Below are 24,056 nucleotides of genomic sequence, written 5' to 3' on the forward strand. Positions count from 1 at the left end.
AACCCGTGTCCCCTGCATTGGCAGGCGGATTCTTAACCACTGCGCCACCAGGGAAGCCCCAGGCCATGTTCTTAACAGCTTTGAGGGAGTGAGTCCTAGTGGATTCCCTTCAGCAGTTGGAGGTTACCCCAGAAGAAACGGCCTTCAGCCTCCTCGAGACCAGAGGAGCCTCTGAGGACTCGAGCCTGTGAGAACTCGAACCTGTGAGAGCTGCTTGCTCATGAGCCTTCCAAGTGCCCCCACTCACCCAGCCTCCCAACGTTTCTCCTCTCCATCCCCCACCAGAGAGGAGGAGAGGTCACAGCAGAGTGACCTCAGCTTCCCACTTAAACCCACTGAGAAGCATTTTCCTACCACTTCTTGCTATCTTTTCTCGGTTACCTTGTTGGTCAATGGTTCATTGATCTATTGGGCTTCAGTGCTTTGTTCTTGTTCAGTTTGCTGTAGGTTTCAGTGACAGGTGCTTCTCCATCCACAGCACCCTTCTCGGTGTCCTTTCTTCCCTTTGTCCCTTCCTTCTTCCCGCACACACCTAATGAGTACCTGCTGCCTTCTCAGCTCCGCATCCACCGAGCCCCGGGGGAGGTAGGCAAGGAAGCTGACACAAGCCTGTGGCGTTGAGGAGTATTGTGGGAGGGCTGTGGTTGCCCAGTGTGGGGGGACCTCACCCAGCCTTGGGTTTAGAGAAGGCTTCTGGGGGGAGGTGGGATTTGAGCTGAGTTTAAGGATGAGCTAGAGTTAACAAGGTCAAGAAGGCATCTGGGCCAAGAGAGTGAAATGGCACAGACGCTGAGTTGGCGGAAGGGGCTCTTGGGGTTGGGGGGAACGGTGAGGAGTGCAGTGCGCTGGAGTTGACGCACTGGGACGTGCGTCATTCACTCATTACACACTCCTGTGCTCCAGGCCCTGGGGTTAGAGCAGTGGACAAGGCAGATTAAGTCCCAGCCCCAAGGGAGCTCGAGGTCTGGGCTCTAATGGGGGATGAGACTGCAGAGGAGGGTGGGCTTGGCTGCTGTCCTAGACTCTGCTCGGAAGGGTTTGCTGTTGGAGGCCGAGTAGGATGTGGGCCCCGTTGCTTGTGCCATCGCCTCTTGTGCCCTGTCCCTCTGTCTCCAACTCCCGTCTGGTCCTTTGCATTACGCAGGCTATAAAAATAGATGCTGGCACCAGAACATCAGCGTGTAGTTGGTGAGGAAAGCTGGAAACTGTCGCTACATATCAAGATATGCGCCAGCTAGATTTTTGGTGGAGCTCATTCTTGGAGCCCCAAGAATAAGGTCCTAAAGTTTGCTTCAATTTTTTTTTTTCTCCTTTCAACTCATACCAAAACTTCTGGCCACTTGGCTCAGAATGAATATGTATTGGTTGTGCCGATTCCCCACCTATGAGCTCATTGGAATGAACATTTAATGCTGAAATCCACCAAGTGAGGACTGGCCTTGCCCTGGGCCGGCCTGATCGGAGGGGCTGAGTCATCTCCACAGGGCAGTCCATCCAGGGTTCGTGTCCAGGTGAGGACCGTGGTCAGCACTACCTGAGAAGGGACCAGCTCTCACCAGCCTGAAAAGTTTTGCTCATCTCCCCAAGGAAATGAGGGCTGAGCCAGGGTTTGGAGGAGCTGTCAGCTGCCTTTTCTGTGACGAATGGGCGCAAGCGTGGTACTTTCATTCTCCCTTCCCAGCCCTGTTTATTAAGGTGGAATTGACAGTGCTGGGGGCGGGGTGCGGAGTGCAGAGAGAGGAAGCTTCATGCTAGTCTGAGCTCAGGGCTGAATGAAGGGCACTTTGTTTCCAGATAGAGGGATCTCAATCTGTAGGCCAGTCCTATGGTGTTTATTGGGTACCTTTTTGGAGCCAAGTGCTGTAGGGAACGTGCATAATAATAAAACGAGGAGAAGGAGGATCATTACAACCTGTGATGTTGTAATTTATAATAAGAAATATATATTTGTTCTTTGTCACTGTTTCTGGCACAGAGCTCCTACAACTCTTGATATTTCCTAGAGGAGACCAGAAAGGTGTCTTTTATTATGTTAATGAGGTGACTTTTGGAAAGCCCCCAGGGAACCTGAGGATGGGGGCTGGTTGCCAGGAGAACCAACCTTGTGATTAAAGGATTGGAACTTTCAGTCCCACCCCTGACCTCTGGGCAGGGGTTGGGGGCTGGAAGTTGAATCAGTTGCCCTTGGTCAATGATTTAATCAGTTATGCCTATGTAATGATGATCTTGGTTCTTGTCTTCTTTGAAAAAAAAATTTGGAAAGCGATGGAGATTGTAAAGCAGGTAAAGTGTTTATTAGAAGCAGAGTACGTGTGAAAAGGACACATGGGTGGACTCAGAGGGAGAGTTGCCCTTTTCGGGTGACTTAAATTGCTTATATGGGGCATTTTTCCAGGTTTCCCCTGGCCAATCATCTTGCTAGCTGTCCGTATCTGATCTGATTTAGGGCCCTGCCCAATGTGTGCGCGCATCTTTTAGCCAAGATGGATTCCAGTGTGAGGGTTTCTGGGAGGCTGGCAGGACATATTATGGGCTGGCACCTCCTCCCTTCCCTGACCCCTGGGCAACCTTTCTGTGCACATGTAGTTTGGGAGGTCTCCTTGACCCCAGGAATGAGAAATATGTGGCTTCCTTTTTCACCTAAGCAGGGATCAGCTCCTGCAGAGAATTATCTTTATCTTGAAGTATCTGTCCTCAGGAGACAAATTCCAGCTGCTCAGCTGGGACCCATCTATCTCCTCCCTCAATGATGCCTCCATAACAACCCAGAGGACACAGGTTGGAGAGCCTCCAGGTTGGTGAACGCATGGAGACGTAGGGAGAGTGGGAGAGAGTGGGAAAGCTGTAACACCTTTCCCACATACCTTGCCATGTGCATCTCTTCCATCTGGCTGTTCCTGAGTCATATCCTTTTGTAATACACCAGTAATCTAGTAAGTAAATTGTTTCTCTGAGTTCTGTGAGCCTCTCTAGCAAACTAATTGAATCCAAAGGGAGGGGGGTCGTTGGAACCTTCAATCTATAGCCAGTTAGAAGCACAGGTGACAACCTGGATTTGCGGTTGGCATCTGAAGTGGTAAGGGGACAGTCCTGTGGGATTAAGCCCATAACTTGTGAGATCCGAGGCTATTTCCAGGTAGATGGTGTCAGAGTTGAGTTTGTCGACTGAAAAAAATGCATAACCTAAAATTTGAGAGTTATGTTTTATTTGGCAGACAAAAGTGAGGACTTAAGCCCAGGACACAGCATCTCAGATTCTCTGAGAGACTGCTTCTGCAGAGGTAAGGGAGGAGCCGGGATATATAGGAATTTTTGCTACAAAGATCACACAGGCAGAACATCAAAAGATTACTGTTAATTAAAGAAAACCAGATATCTCAAGTTAAAGAATTTAGTGCTTTTCTATGTATGGGAAGATGCAAAAGTCAGGGCTCACTGAAATCATTCCTTTGATACGCACCTCAGCTATCTAGGGCCAGTATCTTGTGCTTTCTCATCCTGAGTCTCCTCAGGGTGCGCCTTGGGGGGTGGGGTGAACAACCAGCTGGTGTTGGAGAAATGCTTGGTGCTGTGGGGAAGAAAACCCCACACACATTGGAATTAGATGAAGAATCATTAATACCCTAAGTGCTTTCCAGGAAATATCTAATCCCTTCCACAAACCCAGGAATGGGGAATTTTACATTCCCCTAGAATGTAAGCTCCACGCGGGTAGGAATTTGGACTGATTTGGTCACTACTCATCCCCAGTTTCTATGACTGTACTTGCCATATAGCAGATGCTCAGTAGCTGTCTGTGGGATAAATTGAATCACCATTTACAGGTGAGGAATCTGCAGCTCAGAGAGGTAAGGCAACTTGCCTGAGGTGCCACAGCCTGGATCTCAATCCCGGGGGAGGTATGAGCTGCAGCTTGGGGTTCCCAGCCCTGTTGCCCTTGGAATACGGATTACTTCTAGGATAACGCTGACCAAGTGCAGCACAACCGTGACAAAACCTTGAGTTGAGTGGCCCGGAAGGTGGTCTGTCTTCTTTCTGCCAGTGCCTTGTAACTCGAGGGTAGGATGAATATGCAGGATGTACCCATCAGCAGAGAGTGACGTTTCCATAATGCCACCTTCATCCTGTCATGGATGCGTTCGGGAACCTCCCATGGCTACTTTCTCCTACAGGAACCTAGTCTGGTCCCAGCCATTCTCCACCTGTTCACTGATGAGTCACTGCGTAAAGCCTGTCATCAGTCGACAGTTCAGGGAGGAGTTGGCTGCCCCCCCTGGCTCTGTACCACCGCACACAACCTTTATCCTCCTCCAAATGCCTGCTCACATCAGGCGTGCCCACTGATGTCCTCCTTGCCCTTTTAGTTTTAACACAGTTTCTGCCGCTTCCCTGAAGCCCTCTCTGGCCATTCTAGCACAAGCCACTGCCATCCCCCTGCAGCCCCAGTCTGTTTGTACAGTGCATTTCCTAATGGTGTTCCTAGAACCCTGAATTCTGCAGTGTGATGGGGCTTCTGCTGAGTGGGGCATGAGGCCCCTCCTAGCATACTCTGCCTTTATCTTTCTGACACATCAAGTTCCATGTTGCATTGCGTTTTGTTTTTCTTTAACATCTTTATTGGAGTATAATTGCTTTACAATGGTGTGTTACTTTCTGCTTTATAACAAAGTGAATCAGTTATACATATACGTATGTTCCCATATCTCTTCCCTCTTGCGTCTCCCTCCCTCCCACCCTCCCTATCCCACCCCTCTAGGTGGTCACAAAGCACTGAGCTGATCTCCCTGTGCTATGTGGCTGCTTCCCACTAGCTATCTATTTTACGTTTGGTAGTGTATATATGTCCATGCCACCCTCTCACTTTGTCCCAGCTTACCCTTCCCCCTCCCCATATCCTCAAGTCCATTCTCTAGTAGGTCTGTGTCTTTATTCCCGTCTGGCCCCTAGGTTCTTTGTGACCTTTTTTTTTTTCTTAGATTCCATATATATGTGTTAGCATATGGTATTTGTTTTTCTCTTTCTGACTTACTTCACTCTGTATGACAGACTCTGGGTCCATCCAACTTACTACAAATAACTCAATTTCGTTTCTTTTTATGGCTGAGTAATATTCCATTGTATATATGTACCACATCTTCTTTATCCATTCATCCGATGATGGACACTTAGGTTGCTTCCATGTCCTGGCTATTGTAAATAGAGCTGCAATGAGCATTTTGTTACATGACTCTTTTTGAATTATGGTTTTCTCAGGGTATATGCCCAGTAGTGGGATTGCTGGGTCATATGGTAGTTCTATTTTTAGTTTTTAAAGGAACCTCCATACTGTTCTCCATAATGGCTGTATCAATTTACATTCCCACCAACAGTGCAAGAGTGTTCCCTTTTCTCCACACCCTCTCCAGCATTTATTGTTTCTAGATTTTTTGATGATGGCCATTCTGACAGGTGTGAGATGATATCTCATTGTAGTTTTTGATTTGCATTTCTGTAATGATTAATGATGTTGAGCATTCTTTCATGTGTTTGTTGGCAATCTGTATATCTTTTTGGAGAAATGTCTATTTAGGTCTTCTGCCCATTTTTGGATTGGGTTGTTTGTTTTTTTGATATTGAGCTGTTTGTAACTTTTGGAGATTAATCCTTTGTCAGTTGCTTCATTTGCAAATATTTTCTCCCATTCTGAGGGTTGTCTTTTGGTCTTGTTTATGGTTTCCTTTGCTGTGCACCTAAAGCAATTAGAGAAAGAACAGAAAAACCCCAAAGTTAGCAGAAGGAAAGAAATCATAAAGATCAGATCAGAAATAAATGAAAAAGAAATGAAGGAAATGATAGCAAAGATCAATAAAACTAAAAGCTGGTTCTTTGAGAAGATAAACAAAATTGATAAGCCATTAGCCAGACTCATCAAGAAAAAAAGGGAGAAGACTCAAATCAATAGAATTAGAAATGAAAAAGGAGAAGTAACAACTGACACTGCAGAAATACAAAGGATCATGAGAGATTACTACAAGCAACTCTATGCCAATAAATTGGACAACCTGGAAGAAATGGACAAATTCTTAGAAATGCACAACCTGCCAAGACTTAACCAGGAAGAAATAGAAAATATGAACAGGCCAATCACAAGCACTGAAATTGAAACTGTGATTAAAAATCTTCCAACAAACAAAAACCCAGGACCAGATGGCTTCACAGGCAAATTCTATCAGACATTTAGAGAAGAGCTAATACCTATCCTTCTCAAACTCTTCCAAAATATAGCAGAGGGAGGAACACTCCCCAACTCATTCTACGAGGCCACCATCACCCTGATACCAAAACCAGACAAAGATGTCACAAAGAAAGAAAACTACAGGCCAATATCACTGGTGAACATAGGTGCAAAAATCCTCAACAAAATAGTAGCAAACAGAATCCAACAGCACATTAAAAGGATCATACACCATGATCAAGTGGGGTTTATCCCAGGAATGCAAGGATTCTTCAATATACGTAAATCAATCAGTGTGATGCATTGTGTTTTGAAAGAGGTTACTCTTTCAAAACCATTGGTCTCTTTATAATTTATCCTGTACCCACCTTGTGACTTCTTGCTTAACTACATTGTAAATAAATTTTACAGCTTTCTTTCTTTCCTGATTTTAAAAGTAAGACATGTCTACTTAAGAAAATTTGGAAAATGCAGAAGATTATCAAGGAGAAAAGAAATCTTCTAAGATCCCACCACCTGCTTAAAGAAATGTAAGCCAGTCTTCTGTCTTGAGATTGTTTGTTTTAATTAATTAATTAATTAATTTTGGCTGCATCAGGTCTTAGTTGCAGGATGTGGGATCTTTCACTGGGGCGTGGTCTCTTCATTGTGGTGCGCTGGCTTCTCTCTAGTTGTGACGTGTGGGTTTTCTCTCTCTAGTTGTGGCACACAGGCTCCAGAGCGCGTGGGCTCTGTAGTTTGTGGCATGTGGGCTCTCTAGTTGAGGTGCGTGAGCTCAGTAGTTGCGGCGCATGGGCTTAGTTGCCCCGCAGTGTGTGGGATCTTCCCAGACCAGGGCTCAAACCCGTGTCCCCTGCATTAGCAGGCAGATTCTCAACCACTGCGCCACCAGGGAAGCCCTGTTTATTGTTTTAATAAGACCAATGGTTCTTTACAGATTCCATTCCAGTTAACCCTCTCACCAACAGTATGTGAAAGAACTCATCCCTGTCGAGACTAGCTTTCACTGGAGATGAACAATCTTTTATTTTTTTGCCTATCTGAAGGGTGAGAGATGCCATGTCATTTTAAAGTTTGTATATCTTTCCATCCTAGTTTTCCAAGCATATACATATATATTAGCGTCATGCAGTGCATGGTTCTGTGTGCTTTTTTTCTTTTTCACATTAAGTCACATTAAAATTTTCATATTTTCTTTTCCCAGTCATTGCATTATCCTCAAAAGCTCAGTTGTTCGGGGGTGGTGTCTTAACTGAACTATTGCAGATCACCTGGAGTTCACTTCTGTCCTCGATCTCCAAAGACCCTGGGAATGACAAGGAAGAGAAAAGAAGCCCTCTGTAGAGAATTGACACAGGGTCTGTCCAGTAAACTGGAGCCAAATTGAAATCTGAATTCGATGTTTGCTCAGGGGCTCACCCTGTAGGCATTTGGCAGGGAGGTGCCTAAAGAATCACCATGAGCTCTTGTTTCATGTAGGTATCAAACACCATGTGTTCAGTGTTAAGAAGCCTCACCGGTTTCATATGTTCCGTTATAAAAAGCGCCCGGCTTTGTTTGTTGTTACAGAGCGTTTAACATCCGTGAAAATATCCAGGAGGCAGTGTAGTGTAATGGGAATAGCATTGAACTGCTGGCTCCAGATTCCAGCTCTTCCCCTGACTGCTGTGTAGACCTGGAGAAGACACTCAACCTCTTGGGTCTCCCGGGATCTGTGTGGTGAGGATGACCAGGGTGTGAGTAGATTTGGAAAGCCTGGTGGCAGATAGGCTAGTAGTTAGAGGCCAATTCTAGCTCAATATTAATGAGAATTCTAAGAATTTGCGGCTTCTAATAATGGGATTGGCTGTTGTGGTATCATAAAAAACTTAATAGTTGGTCTTTGTCCCAGGTTCCTGGCACACAGCTCCTAAAACCCTTGGAAACTCGAGTGCCAAGAGTGTCTTTCTATGCTAATGAGATGACAGGTTGTGGTGGGGAGGCTACGTAGCTTCAGGCTGAGGGCCTGAGTCTAAAAGACCAAGAAATGACTAAAGGGTTGTAATGATCAGCCCCACCCCGGAATTCCAGGTAGGGGAGAGAAGAGAGCTGGAGGTGGAATCCAGTCATCAGTGGCCAGTGATTTAATCACTCTTGCCTACATAAAGCCTCGATAGAAAACTCTAAACAGCGGGGTTCAGAGAACTTCCAGGTTGACAAACAGAAAGGTGCCGGGAGGGTGGCAAGCCTGGAGAGAGCGTGGAGCTTCTGTGCCCTTGCCCCATACCTTGCCCTTTGCAGTTCTTCTATTTGGCTGCTCCTGAGTTGTATCCTCTATAATAAATCTATAGTAAGTAACAGAGTTACTTATTCTGTTTCCAGATTTGTGAGCTGTCCTAACAAATGATCAAACCTGAAGTAGGGGGTTGTAGGAACCCCCCTAGCTTTGTAGCTAAAGCAGGACAGAAGCGGGCAGCCTGGGGACCAAGACTTGTGACTGGCATCTGAAGTGGGGCAGTCTTTGGGACTGAGCCCTTAAACCTGTGGGGTCTGAAGCTAACTCTGGGCGGTCAGTGTCAGAAGCGAATTGAATTGTGGGACACCCAGAGCTGGTGTCCGGAGAACTGGAAAGTTGGTTGGTGTGAGAAAAAAGCCCCACACATTTGGTGTCACAACTATTGTGAGTAAAAACAGCTGAGCTGAATATCGTCCTCCTCCAGAAGTGTTCTGACGTGCCGTCAGCCGGCTCTGTGCCAGGCTTTGTCCAGTGCTGGAGACACACTGTGAACAGTCCCTGCTGTCGGGTGGCTTACGGTCAATCACGGGTGACAGCGGGCCAGCCAGGAATTTCAGCGTGCTTGGTTGCGTAATGACAGTGCTGAGAAGTGTCAAGAAGGGAAGCACAGGGTGACTTGACAGTATCAGACAGGATGCTGATCTAGATAGGGGAGTTCAAGGGCAGCTGGCCTGAGAAAGTGATCCAAGGGCTGATTGGGAGTCAGCAAGGTAGGAAAGAGGGAGGGACAGGAGAAGCAGCGTGCCGGCCGGAGGAAGGCAGGGAGGATAGATTGCTGGTGGCTGGAGCGAGCCTATTCTCTGTTCATTCATTCGTTCATTAATCCGACAAATATTGACTGAGGACCTTCTCTGGGCCAGGCATCGTTCCTGGCACTGGGGATACAAGAGCAGGACTAAAGTTCCTAGCCTCATTCCGCTCACTGTTGCTGCAAAACAAATCATCCTCAAACTGGATGCTTCAAACAACCATCCTTTTACTCTCATTCTCATGGTTTGGAGGTGAACCGGGCCCAGCCGGTGATTCTCACTCAGGTCTCTCACACAGTCATCTAGGCAGTGGCTGGTCTGGAATCTTCTGAACGTTCCCTCACTCACACGTCTGCTGTTAGGCATCCCCATCCCCGGCTGGCCTCTCATGTGGTCTCTCTTGCGTCGTGGCCTCAGAGCTCTGAAGCAAGTGACCCAGGAGAGAGCGAGCTAGGCACAATCTGCATAGACTTTTCTGACCTGGTGTTGGAGCTCACACAGCATCGTTTCTATGCCTTTCTACTCCTCCAGGCAGTCCAACGCCTGTGCCCAAGACCCAGAACCTACTCCTGGTGGGAGATGTGACAGAGAATTTGTGGACATGGCGTTAAAACCACCACGCTCTCATGCTCTGCTCTCCCGAGCATTTCAGCCTTGGCTTCAAACTTACCTGCCTGCCATGGCTCACTCACCAGAGTCTTCCCGAAAGAAGGCAGCCTAATGGCCCCTGGGGGTTCCACCTCCCTCCTCTGCCCGAGCAGCTTCAGAGGGGTACAGTTTTCTCCACCTCAGGTTCTTTCCTGTGAGGGGTTGTGCCCCTTGTGGACTAGTACCCCAGACATCTGCCCAGCTGCCCCACCTCCTAATGGGTTGTCAGAGGACAGGCAGGGACACAGGTCCCAAGTCTCCAAGGTGCAAGGCTCTTCTGTGGGGCTGAGAGACGGCCAGGATGGCTGGAGGGCTCTCATACGTGGGCTTGAGGTGAGACTGGGCCTGCAGGCCACGGGCAGGGTTTGGTCATCATCCCAAGAGCATTATGGGAAACCACTAAAGCGCCAGAGTTCTCATGACCACCTGCTGGGAAAATGATAGAAGACCGTCCTTCTGGGGACAACAAGATTTTGGTTGAACATGGTTTTAAATGAATCTGTTAGAATGGTTTGTTTTTCTTACAAAGGAAGATGTCAGGTATGTTCGTAACTTGAGAAAAAGAACCAGATCTCCATCCTGATTCGATCAGTCATAACAAGACTAGTGATATGGCAGTCTGCGGTTAGTTATCACAAGGTTGGTGGGCAAAGCCAATCTTCCATAACCAACAGTTCACAGCACTGTTACTGAACACGATCCACAGCAAACATTCCCACCACCGTGATGTCCTGTAATACACACAATAGTGCCCAACTAATAATGCCACAGATTTTGGAAGATGACTATTAAGGCTCTAAACATTACAGGATAGCTCTTTGCCCTGTTTAGTAGACATACTTAGAAACTCAATTTAGAAACTCAATTTTATGGTGAGAATACAGAATAGGTATTTGCTCATCTAGCCTGAGTTTGTGGAAACTGGTGAGTAAACAGGGATCGTGACTATCCCTGTACTTGGCATTCTCAAAAGCCCTTGCTTCGACAGCTTCTTCCTTCATGTTTCTCATTAAGCACCGCTCACTTTTTTTTTAGAACCCCTAGTAAAGTACAAGTAAGTATGACTCACTTTGGAAAACTTGAAAGGACCTGCCATCCACTGAGTGAGGTGGCTGTCTTTGTTCCGAGGTCTCTCCCTCTCTGAGCTCCAAGTTAGGGTTCAAGGCAAACATCATATTCCAGATCACAGAGTGATTTAAAGGTGTAAATAGTCAGAACTCTCCAGAAAATGTTGCCTGATACTAAGCTTAGGGGGTTAGCCCTAATCTGTACATTTAAATATTCCTAGAAAATGCTTGCTCCAAAGCAAAAAAAAAAAAAATTTATTGGTGTATTTTCAGGTGGGTAGCAGACCCATGAGCAGAAAGGAATTAACCGTTACCGAGTTACTGTGACTCAGGTGTTTCGTGAATATTTTGCTTAATCTTTATCAAAAGCCTATGTGTGTGGGAGTTCCCTGGTGGCACAGTGGATAAGACTCCGCACTCCCAATGCAGGGGGCCTGGGTTCGATCCCTGGTCAGGGAACTAGGTCCCACATGCGTGCTGCAACTAAGAGTTCGCATGCCACAAGTAAGGAGCCCACGTGTCGCAACTAAGACCCGGCAACTAAGACCAAATAAATAAATAAATAAATAAATATATTTTTTAAAAGCCTATGTATATGGACAAGTAACTGTTAGGATTAGTGTTAAGCTGCTATAACAAATAAACCCCCAAATTTCTGTGGCTTAACACAATAGATTATTTTTCCCTTACAAAAATGGTCCAGTTTGGTTCCAGGACAATGGGATCAAGGATGGTGGTGTGTGAAAGTGGTGGGAGCTCTGTTGCACACAGATTTGGGGCCCCAAGCTTGTGGAAGCTCTGCTTCTATAGCATGTGACTTTCAAGTTTGCCTTTCTCTCTTTTCTTTTGGTTATTTTATTTTTTTATTTTTTAACACTGTACATTCATATTTACTCAACATCAGTTTATATCCTATCTTCTTTTTTCCTCCAGTTTTATTGATATAATTGACATACAACATTGTGTTAGTTTATGGTGTACAACATAATGGTTTGATATGTGTGTATATTGCTAAATAGTCACCACAGTAAGTCTAGTTAATATCCATCACCTCACAGAGGTACAAAAATTTTTTTTCTTGTGATGAAAACTCTGAAGATCTACTCTCTTAGAAACTTTCAAATATACAGTAGAGTATTGTTAGCCATAGTCACCATGCTGTACATAACATCCCAAGAACTTATTTATCTTATAGCTGGAAGTTTATACCTTTTTACCACCTTCACCCATTTTGCCTAATGCCCACCCTTCACCTCTGGCAACCACCAATCTGTTCTCTGTTTCTGTGAGTTCAGTTTTTTGTTTTTTGTGTTTTTTTTAAGATTTCACATATAAGTGAGATCATACCATATTTGTCTTTTTCTGTCTGACTTATGTCACTAAGCTTAATGCCCCCAAGATCCATGCATGTTGTCACAAATGGTAGAATTTCCTTCTTTTTCATGGCTGAATAACATCCCATTGTGTATGTGTGTGTGTATATGTAAAGAACCTAAGTGTCCATCAACAGATGAATGGATAAAGAAAATGTAATATATGTATATAGATGTAGATAAAGATATATATCTTGGTTATTATAAGTAATGCCACAGTGAACATGGGATGCAGATATCTCTTTGAGGTAGTGATTTTGTTTCCTTCAAACATACACCCAGAAGTGGAATTACTGGATCATATAGTAGTTCTATTTTTAATTTTTTGCAGATCCTCCATGCTATTTTCTGTAGTGGCTGCACCAATTTACATTCCCACCAGTAGTGCGTATGGGTTCCCTTTTCTCCACACCCTCGCCAACACTTGTCATCTCTTGTGTTTTTGATAATAGCCATTCTAATAGGTGTGAGGTGATATCTCATTATGGTTTTGATTTGCATTTCCCTGATGATTGGTGGTATTGAACATCTTTTCAGGTAACTGATGTCTTCTTTGGAAAAATGTCTATTCAGTTCCTCTCCCTTTTTTAAATCAGATTTTTTTTTTTTGCAGCTGAGTTGTATGAGTTCTCTATATATAGTTTAGATATTAATCCCGTATTTGATATGTGATTTGCAAATATTTTATCTCATCACATAGGTTGCCTTTTCATTTTGTTGATGATTTCCTTTGCTGTACAGCAGCTTTTTAGTTTGATATAGTCCCACTTGTTTACTTTTGCTTTTGTTACCTTTGCTTATGGTGTCCATAGGAGCCAAAGGAGTTTACCCTCTATGTTTTCTTCTGGGAGTTTTATGGTTTCAGGTCTTATGTTCAAGTCTGATCCATTTTGAGTCAATTTTTGTGTATGGTATGAGATAGGGATTCAGTTTCATTCTTTTGCATGTGGCTGTACAGTTTTCCAATACCATTTATCGAAGAGGCTATCCTTTACCCATTGTATATTCTTGGCTCCTTTGTTGTAAATTAATTAATCATATATGCGTGGGTTTATTTCTGGGCTGTCTGTTCTATTGATCTATGTATCTGTTTTTATGCCAGTAGTATACTGTTTTGATTACTATAGTTTTATAATACAGCTTGAAATCAGGAAGTGTGATGCCTCCAGCTTTGTTCTTTCTCAAGATTGCTTTGGCTAATTGGGGTCTTTTGTGGTTCCTTACAAATTTTAGGGTTGTTTTTCTATTTTTGTGAAAAATGCCATTGGAATTTTGATAGAATGTGTGGATTGCTTTGGTTAGGATGGACATTTTAAGTTCTTCTAGTCCATGAACATGGAATATCTTTCCATTTATTTTCCCTTCCGTTTCTTTCATCAATGTCTTATAGTTTTCAGTGTACAGATCTTTCACCTCCTTAGCTAAACTTATTCCTGGTATTTTATTCTTTTTGATGCAATTGTAAATGGGATTATTTTCCTAATTTCTTTTTCTGGTAGTTCATTTTTAGTGTATAGAAAGGCAACTGATTTTTGCATATTGATTTTGTAGCCTGTAACTTTACTGAAATTGTTTATTAGTTCCAAGTTTTTTGGTGGAGTCTTTAGGGTTTTTTGTATATAATATTACATCATCTGCAAATAGAGACAGTTTTACTTCTTCCATTCTGATTTGGATGCCTTTTAATTCTTTTTCTTGCCTAATTGCTCTGGCTAGGACTTCTAGTACTGTGTCGAATAAAAGTGGTGAGAATGGACATCCTCGTCTTGTTTCTGATCTTAGAGGAAAAGTTTTTAGCTTTTCACCATTATATATATGAATACCATTGACCTTGAGGCTTGTGTTTCATTACAACTTTAAGCTGAATCAATCTAAATGGAGCTTATTACAGTGTTATTCCCTACTTTATGGGAAGGGAGCTGGGACTAAATAGCAGTTCAGATTCCTTCCAAGATAAATGTCTGTGATTCTATGTGACCGAGTTCTTAGCTCTGCTTTTGCTCTACCTGTCTCTTTATACATGCAAAGAAACCAAAAACAAAAAAACAAAAAAAACACCAGTTTTGAGAGTTTCTCAAAACATCTGAATCAGAGAATCCTTGGATCTCCACACATGGATGCTCCTACAGGTCACCCATGCCAGCCCCTCCACAGCGCCTCCAGCAGGTAACTGCCCATTTGACCACCTCCTTGGGCAGGAGGGCTCATTCTGTATTGACATTGATGCTGCCAGCCTCCCACTGACTCACCCAGCAGTTTTCTAAAAGTTTTTTTAGAGGCATGGAGTTCCTGCCCACCAGCGCTGGCAGTGATGTTGACACACAGAGGACCTGGGGCCCCACGCCTCGTCATGACCGAGTCACGGGATGGGCCAGCAGTGAGCACAGGTTTTGTCAAAGCTCTGTAGGTGAGTGTGCTCCCAGCCTGAAAAAGGCCTCCCTGGGAGAAAAGCCTTGATCTGTTGCATGGATGAGCACTCCATTCATGTATCCACCCAGAGCAAAATTCTATTTCCACGTAGTACTGTTAACATAGAAAAAAATGCAGCTTTCAGAAAGCATAAGTGGCCTTGGCAACCTGCACTTTCAGGCGTGCCTGGTTCACTTTGGACAGCTGAGATTCTCAGGACAGTGTGAGCTTTTTTGTTTTTTTTTTTTTCCTTTAAAATTTTGACTTCATCACTGAAATCTTCAATTGTACATCACTTATAGTTCCAGTTTTACAGCCCTGCCTTTTGTGCTTTCCTTTTGTGCTTTCCTTGACATTTTAAGAAACTTTTAATTGACACAGTTTGCTTGCAAAATAAAAAGAATCAGCTGTGTTTTTGTAAGTGGCTTTGTGGTGAGTAAGGCATGCCAACTGCGTGTTCTCCCTTTTTTGTTGAGGTACTTATCATTGCTCTTGACATTCTAAAATAAGAACGCCAGTTTCAGATGTGTTGCTTCTAAAACTTAAGAAAGAGCAAAGCAGCCAAGTTGGCTGGCACCCAGACTTCTCCCCAAATGTCAGGAAAAAAAAAAATCACTGAAGAGTACATAAAACTGAAAATCCTGGCTTGCTGAATTATTTATTTCAGTCTCTTCTGGTCCTGAGAAACGATCAGTAGCCCTGACAAGTTTATCCTTTGTCGAGCTGGAAAAAACCTCAAAGGGAAGAGTGGTGGGCATGTGTAGCTCACGAATGCAGGGCAAAAAAACACTTTACCATTTCAGGGATTTTAAAATACTGAGTCTGCAGATTATCTGCCTCAAAATCCTTTTTGGAAAGAAACGATAGTTAAATACTTCATGCTGCATATTTCAGCACATGTGAAATATGGAAAAAAAGTCTTGTCGGTAGAACATGTAGTCAGTAGTCTGAGGGATACCGCTCTGCTGGTTGTACCCAAGCAAACTGATGCTCGTTAAACGTATAATTATAACGACATGTGCTTTGGTTGCTAGATCTGAAAAGGGCTGGTACTGTCATCAGATGACTGGGTTTGAGAATAATTTTTTAGAGTTAATTGTGTGGGTTGTCACATCTTCTCCAGCTGTGGGTTGTTACGGGCATCCCCTGCCTCCCTCGGTCCTAACAGAACTCCGATGCTGTTCACCATCTCCCTCCCTGCGTGGGCCTCCGCCAGGAGGTGAATCCTGATTGGTTTCACCCAGTCTCGGCGGTCCCTTCCTGGTGCTGGTGGTCAGTCTGGGGCATGGGCATGTGACACAGTTCTGGCTGTTGGACGTCTGGGGAAGTCCGCCGGAGGGTTTCTGGGAAAGGCGTCCTGGTGTTCAGTAGAAACGTGCAGGATCATCGCTTCTGCCTCTGCATATTGCCAAGGGTGATGCCTGGAAAGTGCTCACCATCTGTGATCCTTGAGTGGAGCCATCCTAGGGACACGACAAACACGGAGGATGGCAGAGAGCCCAGAGACGGAAAGATCCTGACTTCCTGATGATGCCTTTGAGTTGCTGAATTAAGCAACCCTGCTGCAACAGTTCCTAGCACTGTGACTCACGTGAGAATGTTGATGGGTCCCTTTGCGTTAGCAGGGTTTTCTATTACCTGCAGCCAAGCCATCTTCATAGATACGTGAATTGTTTGAGATAAAACAAAAAATGTAACTCAAAAAGAACAAAGGTTACCCCAGCCATGTCTCATTTAGATCATGTCTCAGAGTGATGTTCAGCCTGGGCAGGGGTGAGCCTAATGCAGTTCGTCATGAATGTGTGTGTGCTTATTCATCGCACCCTGCAGGGGGAGCCCCCATGGGGAGGACCCATGTTCTTTAGAGCTAGTGGTGAGTTCTACTTAGGGAGTTGCTCTGGCTGCTTTAACAGAAATGACAACGACTTTTTTTTTCTTTTTAAATTCAATTTTTATTTTATATTGGAGTACAGTTGATTTACAATGTTGTGTTTGTCTTGGGTGTACAGCAAGGTGGTTCAGTTATACATATACATGTATCCATTCTTTTTCACATTCTTTTCCCATATGGGTTATTACAGAAATAACGATGACTTTAAAAGATTGTGAGATTGATTTTTCTCTCCCAAAACAGTTTGAGTTGGTAGGCAGTTAAGGAGATGGATGACCCACGGGGTCATCCAGGGTTCTCCTCTGTCATCTGCAAGGATGTTGTCTCCATGGGCATCGAGAAAGCTGGCTCACCACCATGCCAGGGTGGGAGGGGGGGAAGGAGGAAGGGCAGAGTCCGGTAGTGTAGGCAGCCTCCTTTTGACCCAGCATTGCACATATTACCTCCAATCACAACTCATTGGCCAGAACCTGGTCACATGATGACAGCTAATTGCAAGGGAGTCTGGGAAATAGCTGTCTCTAGCTGGGTGGCCACGTGTCCAGCTAAAACCTAGAGGATTCTGCTAGTAAGAAGGCGAGAATAGACACTGGGCGACAGTTAGGAGTGTCTGCCACATCTGTGCCCTCTGCAGTGAAGAGGAAGCACGTGACCAAGGCAGAGTGCTGGCGGCCACTCTCTGGTTGTGACGCAGGGGTGCGTGCCAGGAGGGCCGGGCTCCCTGAGCAGCCTGGAGCCTTGTGCTGGTCGTGACCTGCCCTTGGCCTGTCTTCCGGTCAAACAGGTGGTGTTTAAAACCTCTTCAAACTGACTTGGTCTGTTTGCCGCAGCGCGGGCATTTATCTCTCTAGGGTGGGCACAGAGACAAGGCGGCAGCAGGGTGAAGACCCCACGTGTGGGTGGTGGGTGTTAAAGCCATAAGAGAAGTCACTGCTGACACTTACTGAGAGCTTATTAGGAGCCCGGAACCGGGCTGTGTCCCTTACAAGGATTAACCCCATGAGCCTTACGCACCCTATGCGATGGATTGTTCCCATTTCATAGATGGGGCAGCTGTGGCTCAGGAAGTGTTAGAGAAGGGCTCTAGACCTGGCCGACTGACCCCGGAGCCCACATACTTAACTCCACGTCGTGGGAAGGAGGACTGGGGCCTGCAGTGGGACTTGTGGGGTGTGGCCAGGTCACAGTGAGCCCGGAAAGCAGGGCCAGAGAGCGCTGGGCCTGATGCTGCCCTTGTCCAGGGCCAGCTTCGGGCGTGATCTGCAGCGTTGATTGCTCCCCGCCCCCGACTGGTGACCCTGTAGCCAAGGTGACCCTGTGTTGCCACTCCGTGTCGCATCTGGGCATGACGCTGTCTTGGGTTACATCACCCCTCCCCAGCCCACGGCAGAAGACAGGCTGTCCTTCAGGAGGAGAGTGATGTGGGTGAGAGCGGCGTCCGGGAGGGTTGGTGTGAGGCACAGCGCAGAATGTTCCAAGGGAGGCACGTTGCGTGGCTCTCAAGCATCCTTTAACGTGTCACCCCTGCTGAGAGGGGCAGGGAGGCCTCAGGGCCTGCTCCTGTCCTGTATTCCCAGAGGAGGCTGGTGCTGGGAAGAGATAGAGAATCCCAGCCCTAGAAAATGAGGGTCAGCCCACGAAGTAGGCCTGTCCCTCAAGCTGGCACTGCTTGGTGGCCTGGCTCCTGAGATCAGACCCCTCCTCTTGCTCCAAACTGGAGGTCAGCGGCTTTGGGCCCTGAGGGGACTCCAGGAAGGGAGTGGGCATCAGTGGGCGAGCAGTCCAGTCCCGTGGTGGTGGGATTCCTTGGGGTCCATTGATAGGCTGGCCTAGGTGGGGGGAGTGAGGCCCTTGTAGCCACTGCCTGTCGGCGCCAGGCCACAGGCAAACTCCCCGTGGCGGAGCAGACCCAGATGAGGTGAGGGCTCCCTGGCCCAGCCCTGGTGGGGCCTCTGGGCAGCCGGCTGTCCCCGGGTGCAGCAGACTCACTGCAGGTGCAGCTGTGGGGGGTGATGCCTGGACCAGTCCACCTCCCTGCTCTGGCTCCTCTCACTCACAGAGATGCAAACCCTCCTAGAGTCAGGACAGTCTTACTTAGTGCTGTTTCTTTGGTTCGTTCCTAAAACGCACATGTTTTCCTAAAATGCAGTTGTGAACCCGTCAGCTCCAATCTGCTCTTGAAGATTGAGCTCAGCTCGGGTCCAGCTTTCTCCACAGGAAACAGTACCACCCGCTCTGGGCCTAGGTGGGTCCCCTCCCCTCCTCCTCTCTGCGTCCCCATCATGGTCGTGGTTTCACAGTCCAAATGTTCTATTTACTCATTGCTCCACTGACCAGACTGTGAGCTTCCTTTTTTTTTTTTTAATTAATTAATTTATTTATTTATTTATTTTTGGCTGTGTTGGGTCTTCGTTTCTGTGCGAGGGCTTTCTCTAGTTGCGCCAAGCGGGGGCCACTCTTCATCGCGGTGCGCGGGCCTCTCACTATCGCGGCCTCTCTTGTTGCGGAGCACAGGCTCCAGACGCGCAGGCTCAGTAGTTGTGGCTCACGGGCCCAGTTGCTCCGCGGCATGTGGGATCTTCCCAGACCAGGGCTCGAACCCGTGTCCCCTGCATTGGCAGGCAGATTCTCAAGCACTGCGCCACCAGGGAAGCCGCCCCCTTTTTTTTTTTTTTAACACTTAAAAAAAAATTTTTTTTTAACCTCGAACATACACAGAAGCACAGAGGATCATATGATGTACCCTTAGGATTCATCACCAGCTTCAGCACTTGTCAACAGTTTGCCAATCTTGTTTCACTAATTCCTCCTTGACCTTCCCCCGCCGCTCCCCCTTCCAGAATATTTTAAAGCAATTCCTGGATCTCATATCCTTTCTCTCATACGTACATTTCAGCTGTGAGCTTCAAGATGGCAGAAACTGTGTCCTGTATCCTGTGTCCTCAGCACTTTGGATGGTGCTCGACACATATTGGCTTTGGGGAAATATGTTGTTTTGAATCAACTGATTGACTGGATGAATGAATCGGTTTCGGCCTTTAGAACCCAGCCTGCAGGTTAGCTGGAGTTTGAATAGCTGGAATGTGAATGACTGCTGGGAGCTCACAGCCCCCTTGGTGCTTTGCAGGAGGTTCTGGAATCTATCAGGCTCTCACTCATCAGACTTCAAGGTTGGTTTATTCTTAGCCAGGCGTCTTTGATTTTGCAATTAAACTCCACTTTGAGGTGACCTTGGAGGGGGAGGACTACGAAGATGCAGCTTTTACCTTTGCTTGGTTCATATTTAGTTCACAATTATAGACTTGAGGGTTTTTTGTTAATTATAATGCTGTATTTACTTAGGCCAAAATGATTCGGACCGAAAAAAAATATATCAAAGTATAGAATACATCTAAAGCATTTTCTTTAATACCGTCTTTCTATTCCTGGTAATGGTATTTTAACTACACATGTGAGATAATTGAAAGCACATTTTTCTTTCAAACCGTCATGGTCACGTTTAAAACCCTAAATTCTGTACACTTTGAAGGGGACTCTGAGACTGGAGTCACCAGACGTGGCATTTCCAGCTTTTACAAGATGAAAATCAGGCCAGGGCTTGGGCTTTGGAAATCTCTGGTGGTAGAATGGTAGCTTGTAAAAATGCCTTTGATATATTCCTTTTTTCTCTTAATTCAGAAATGGTATTTACCATAATACAATAATGGGAACTGCCTGTTTACTAGTGCTTTTTTTCAGAATTACATTCTAAAATATTTTCTTTCACTATTCAAATCTGTTGTAAAGTTGAATTAAGTTAACTGAGTTTTCTGTTTGCTTATTTGTTTGTTTTCTTTCTCGCTGCTTCCTCAGGGATTCAGAGTAATAATTCTATTTCTGGATTTAAGATATTTTTACCATGTGGGTTCAGCAGTGGGGACTAAGGCTGGGCCCAGTAGACATTTGATGATTGGTAACTGTTAATATGTTCAGCCTGCAACATGAAACAGTGGTTTCCACTGAAGTATTTACAGGGATTGGATTTGGCCATGATGTCATACTGAGTCAAGAGCATCTTCCATGGAAGGTGATGGGACTTGAGAGATGTTTGACGATTAGGGGAGGTGGGAGCTGTACTGAAGTAGGTCGCAATCCCGCAGCATCTCACCCGGCTGATGTGGCAGTGACTCTTCCTGTGGACTTTGCTTTCTGGGCTGTGAGCAGGCTGTGGGGTTTCTGCTGTGGGCCCAGTCCTGGCTGTCTCTTGGCATGACTTGGACAAGTTCTCTGGGTTATCTGGAGGAGCTGCAGTAGATCCCAGGGGCGTGCGTGCTCCGAACTCCTGTGGAGGGAATATGCAGGTTTGTGACCAGAAGGAGACCCAAGGAATGCTTGATTTCTTGAGTGGCTGAGAGCCTCCCCGCTAGGGATGGAAAAGGAGAAAGGGTCTCTGGAGAATGGGGCTGGAGCTTGGGCCAGAGAGACGGAGAGAGCCTGTTGGCTGGTAATCCTGTCTTCTTAGGATGGGGCCCAACAGAAGCTGAGACAGATGTTCCAGGCTGGAAAACCTGTGGCAGGGCGGGAAACCACAGCTGAGTCAGCCCCAAGGAAGGCTGGCATGGTGGGGCGGGCCAGGAACGGGCTGCAAACGTGGCCGGCCGCCCTGACGGGTGGGGCTGGGCTCGTGAATGAGGCAGTGGCCCGTGGCCAGGGTTTGGAAGGGGAACCACAGCATGGGGCAGAAGCAGCAGCTCCGGGAAAGGGCGACTCTTTGTGGTTAGTTCGTGGGCAGAGGTCTGTGGGGCTCCTCCAGAGCTGGGGGTCGCACACAGCACCTCCCTGCTCTGTGCCAGGTGCTCTGCGTATTATGTTTACTCCTGCTCTTTATTTTATTTTTTAAATAAATTTTTTTTTTTAATAAATTTATTTATTTGTTTGTTTATTTATTTATTTTTGGCTGCATTGGGTCTTCGTTGCTGCGCACAGGCTTTCTCTAGTTGCAGCGAGCGGGGGCTACTCTTCGTTGCGGTGCGCGGGCTTCTCATTGCGGTGGCTTCTCTTGTTGCGGAGCACGGGCTCTAGGCGCGCGGGCTTCAGTAGTTGTGGCACGCAGCCTCAGTAGTTGTGGCTCGCGGGCTCTAGAGCTCAGGCTCAGTAGTTGTGGTGCACAGGCTTAGTTGCTCTGCAGCGTGTGGGATCTTCCGAGACCGGGGCTCGCACCCGTTGTCTCCTGCGTTGGCAGGCAGATTCTTAACCACTGCGCCACCAGGGAAGTCCTACTCTGCTCTTTTATGCGCTTATCCCTAATCTTATTTAAAGATCAGGATCCTGAAACTCAGCAAGGTGAAGTTGTCAGGAGGACACAGAAGAAAATAGCGGCAGAGCAGGGACTTGACACCGATATGCCGGTCTCTGAAGCCTCATGTTTTCCGCTATATCAGGGCTCCCCGGATCTCCTCCACTGAAGAAGTGAAGAAACACCCCAGGGCGGAGCCATACACCGGGTTCTCACATTGGGGTCCTAGCTCCAGCTGCAAATGCAAACTTCAAAGCCATGTAGTTATATCGTTATTCTTTAGCCATTTAAAAAAAAAAAAAAAAAAGAACAGAACATGACCTTCCTTTCCAAGTATTCTAGGAAAATTAGCTCCAGGAGAAGGCATGTATATGTTTATCCCAGGTTCGGTGTTCATGTGCTGCCCCCTTCCCCCTCCCCCCGGCCCCTAGGCTTTGTGCCACCAGGCTGGTCCTAGCACAGTGGCAGTAATGAGATTCTGACCATTACTTGCCATTTGCAGTCTGCCAAGGGCGAGTCAGAAGGTAGGGGCACAGAAACCCAGAACATATCAAGGGGAAACGGTGGGTGTCCCTAGATGGAGGCCTGTGTCATCAAATGAAAAGCCACAGATAACGTGGAGACGTCAATAGCCCAAAACTAAAAGCAGTACGGCAGTCATACGATCCCAGCCATCTGGTTAACCCAACGTATCCTCGGTGTTTTAAATCTGGAACTAAATATAGCTCCTTCCCCCAAAAGCCCTCAGCATATTGAAGAATGTAGATGAGATGGAGCTTTGGTATGTAGTGCCTGCAAAAAAAAAAGATGAGGATATAGGGATCTAGACCCTGGCTTAGAATTTCCTGGTAAAAACCCAGGGTAGGGGCTTCCCTGCTGGCACAGTGGTTGGGAATCTGCCTGCCAATGCAGGGGACATGGGTTCGAGCCCTGGTCTGGGAGGATCCCACATGCCGCGGAGCAACTAGGTCCGTGAGCCACAACTACTGAGCCTGCGCGTCTGGAGCCTGTGCTCCGCAACAAGAGAGGCCGCGACAGTGAGAGGCCTGCGCACCGTGATGAAGAGTGGCCCCCGCTCGCCGCAACTAGAGAAAGCCCTCGCACAGAAACGAAGACCCAACGCAGCCAAAAATAAATAAATAAATCCAAAGTTTAAAAAAAAAAACAACCCAGGGTATTTTCTCTTATTGGATCAGTTAGCTTTTGCTTTACAGGTCTCAAGCTCCCCAAACTTAGTGGCTTAAAACAGCAACCTTTACATATTTGCTGTGATCTGGGGGTTGGCCGTGCAGTCCTTTTAGTCTGGGCTGACTCTCCTGATCTCCATCTACGGGTGGTATGGCTGGACTGGATGGTCTCGGATGGCCTTGCTCACATGTGTGGTGATTGGCAGGCTGGTGGTTTGAAGAGAGCCTCAGCCGGGACTGCTTGCCTTGGCCCCATGTGGTCTCTCATTGTCCAACAGCTCGCCTGGGCGTCTTCACACGGTGGTCTTGGTGTTCTAAAAGCAGCCAAGGAGGACAAGCCCTAATGCATAAGTACTTTTCATGCCTCTGTTTGCAGCTTATTTGCTATCGTCCCGTTGGCCAAAGCATATACCTGTCCAAGCTTAGAGTCGGTTTGGGAGGCATCTACACAAGGTCGTGGATACAGAAAGGCATGAACAGACTGGGGGCCGTCACCGCAACAAATCAAACCTGTCTATAAGCCTGAGATTTAACTTAGCAAAAGCAGTTGTTTCCACCTGATGCCCACCTGAAGACAACTCTGAACCAGGCTGTGACTCACCCTCGTGCAAAGAGGCAGTTCTAGTGGCCTCATCTGTCAGTAAGTGTGGTGGAAAATCTCTCGAGAGCCTGGAGGCAGGAAGTGCTTAAAGGTCAGACCCAGCCCAACACCGGAAGAAAGTTCTCACCACCCACACCCAAATGCAGGGCAACCAAGAGGCAAATCTGGTTCCTGAGCTTCTAAAGCAAGAGACACCACCAGGCTCAGAAATCAGTGATGGGTGGTTTCCCCCGGGCAGCAAGGCTGCATCCCAGGCCCACAGTGCAAGGCTGAAGATGGCATCTGAGCCGGAGCGACAGAGGGACAGGTGGGGATGAGAACAGGTGACCATTTTAGCACTCACATAGCTGGAGGAACCAGCAAACAG

General features: G+C 46.6%; 1 protein-coding gene across 11 annotated transcripts in view; it reads left to right on the top strand.

Annotated features, from left to right (window-relative positions):
* The window catches only part of PXYLP1 (2-phosphoxylose phosphatase 1), a 72,201-nt gene that overhangs the window by 10,079 nt on the left and 38,066 nt on the right, over positions 1 to 24,056 (top strand). For 2 of the 11 annotated variants that reach the window (XM_007188050.3, XM_007188051.3), the window contains exon 1: positions 23,841 to 23,996. The exons of the other annotated variants lie outside the window; for them this stretch is intronic. The gene's annotated coding sequence lies outside the window, so the exon portion shown is untranslated. Of the gene's footprint in view, positions 1 to 23,840; positions 23,997 to 24,056 lie in introns of those variants that run through there. 11 annotated transcript variants of the gene reach the window in all.

The sequence above is a fragment of the Balaenoptera acutorostrata genome, chromosome 4 (assembly GCF_949987535.1).
Source record: "Balaenoptera acutorostrata chromosome 4, mBalAcu1.1, whole genome shotgun sequence".
Taxonomy (NCBI): Eukaryota; Metazoa; Chordata; class Mammalia; order Artiodactyla; family Balaenopteridae; genus Balaenoptera; species Balaenoptera acutorostrata.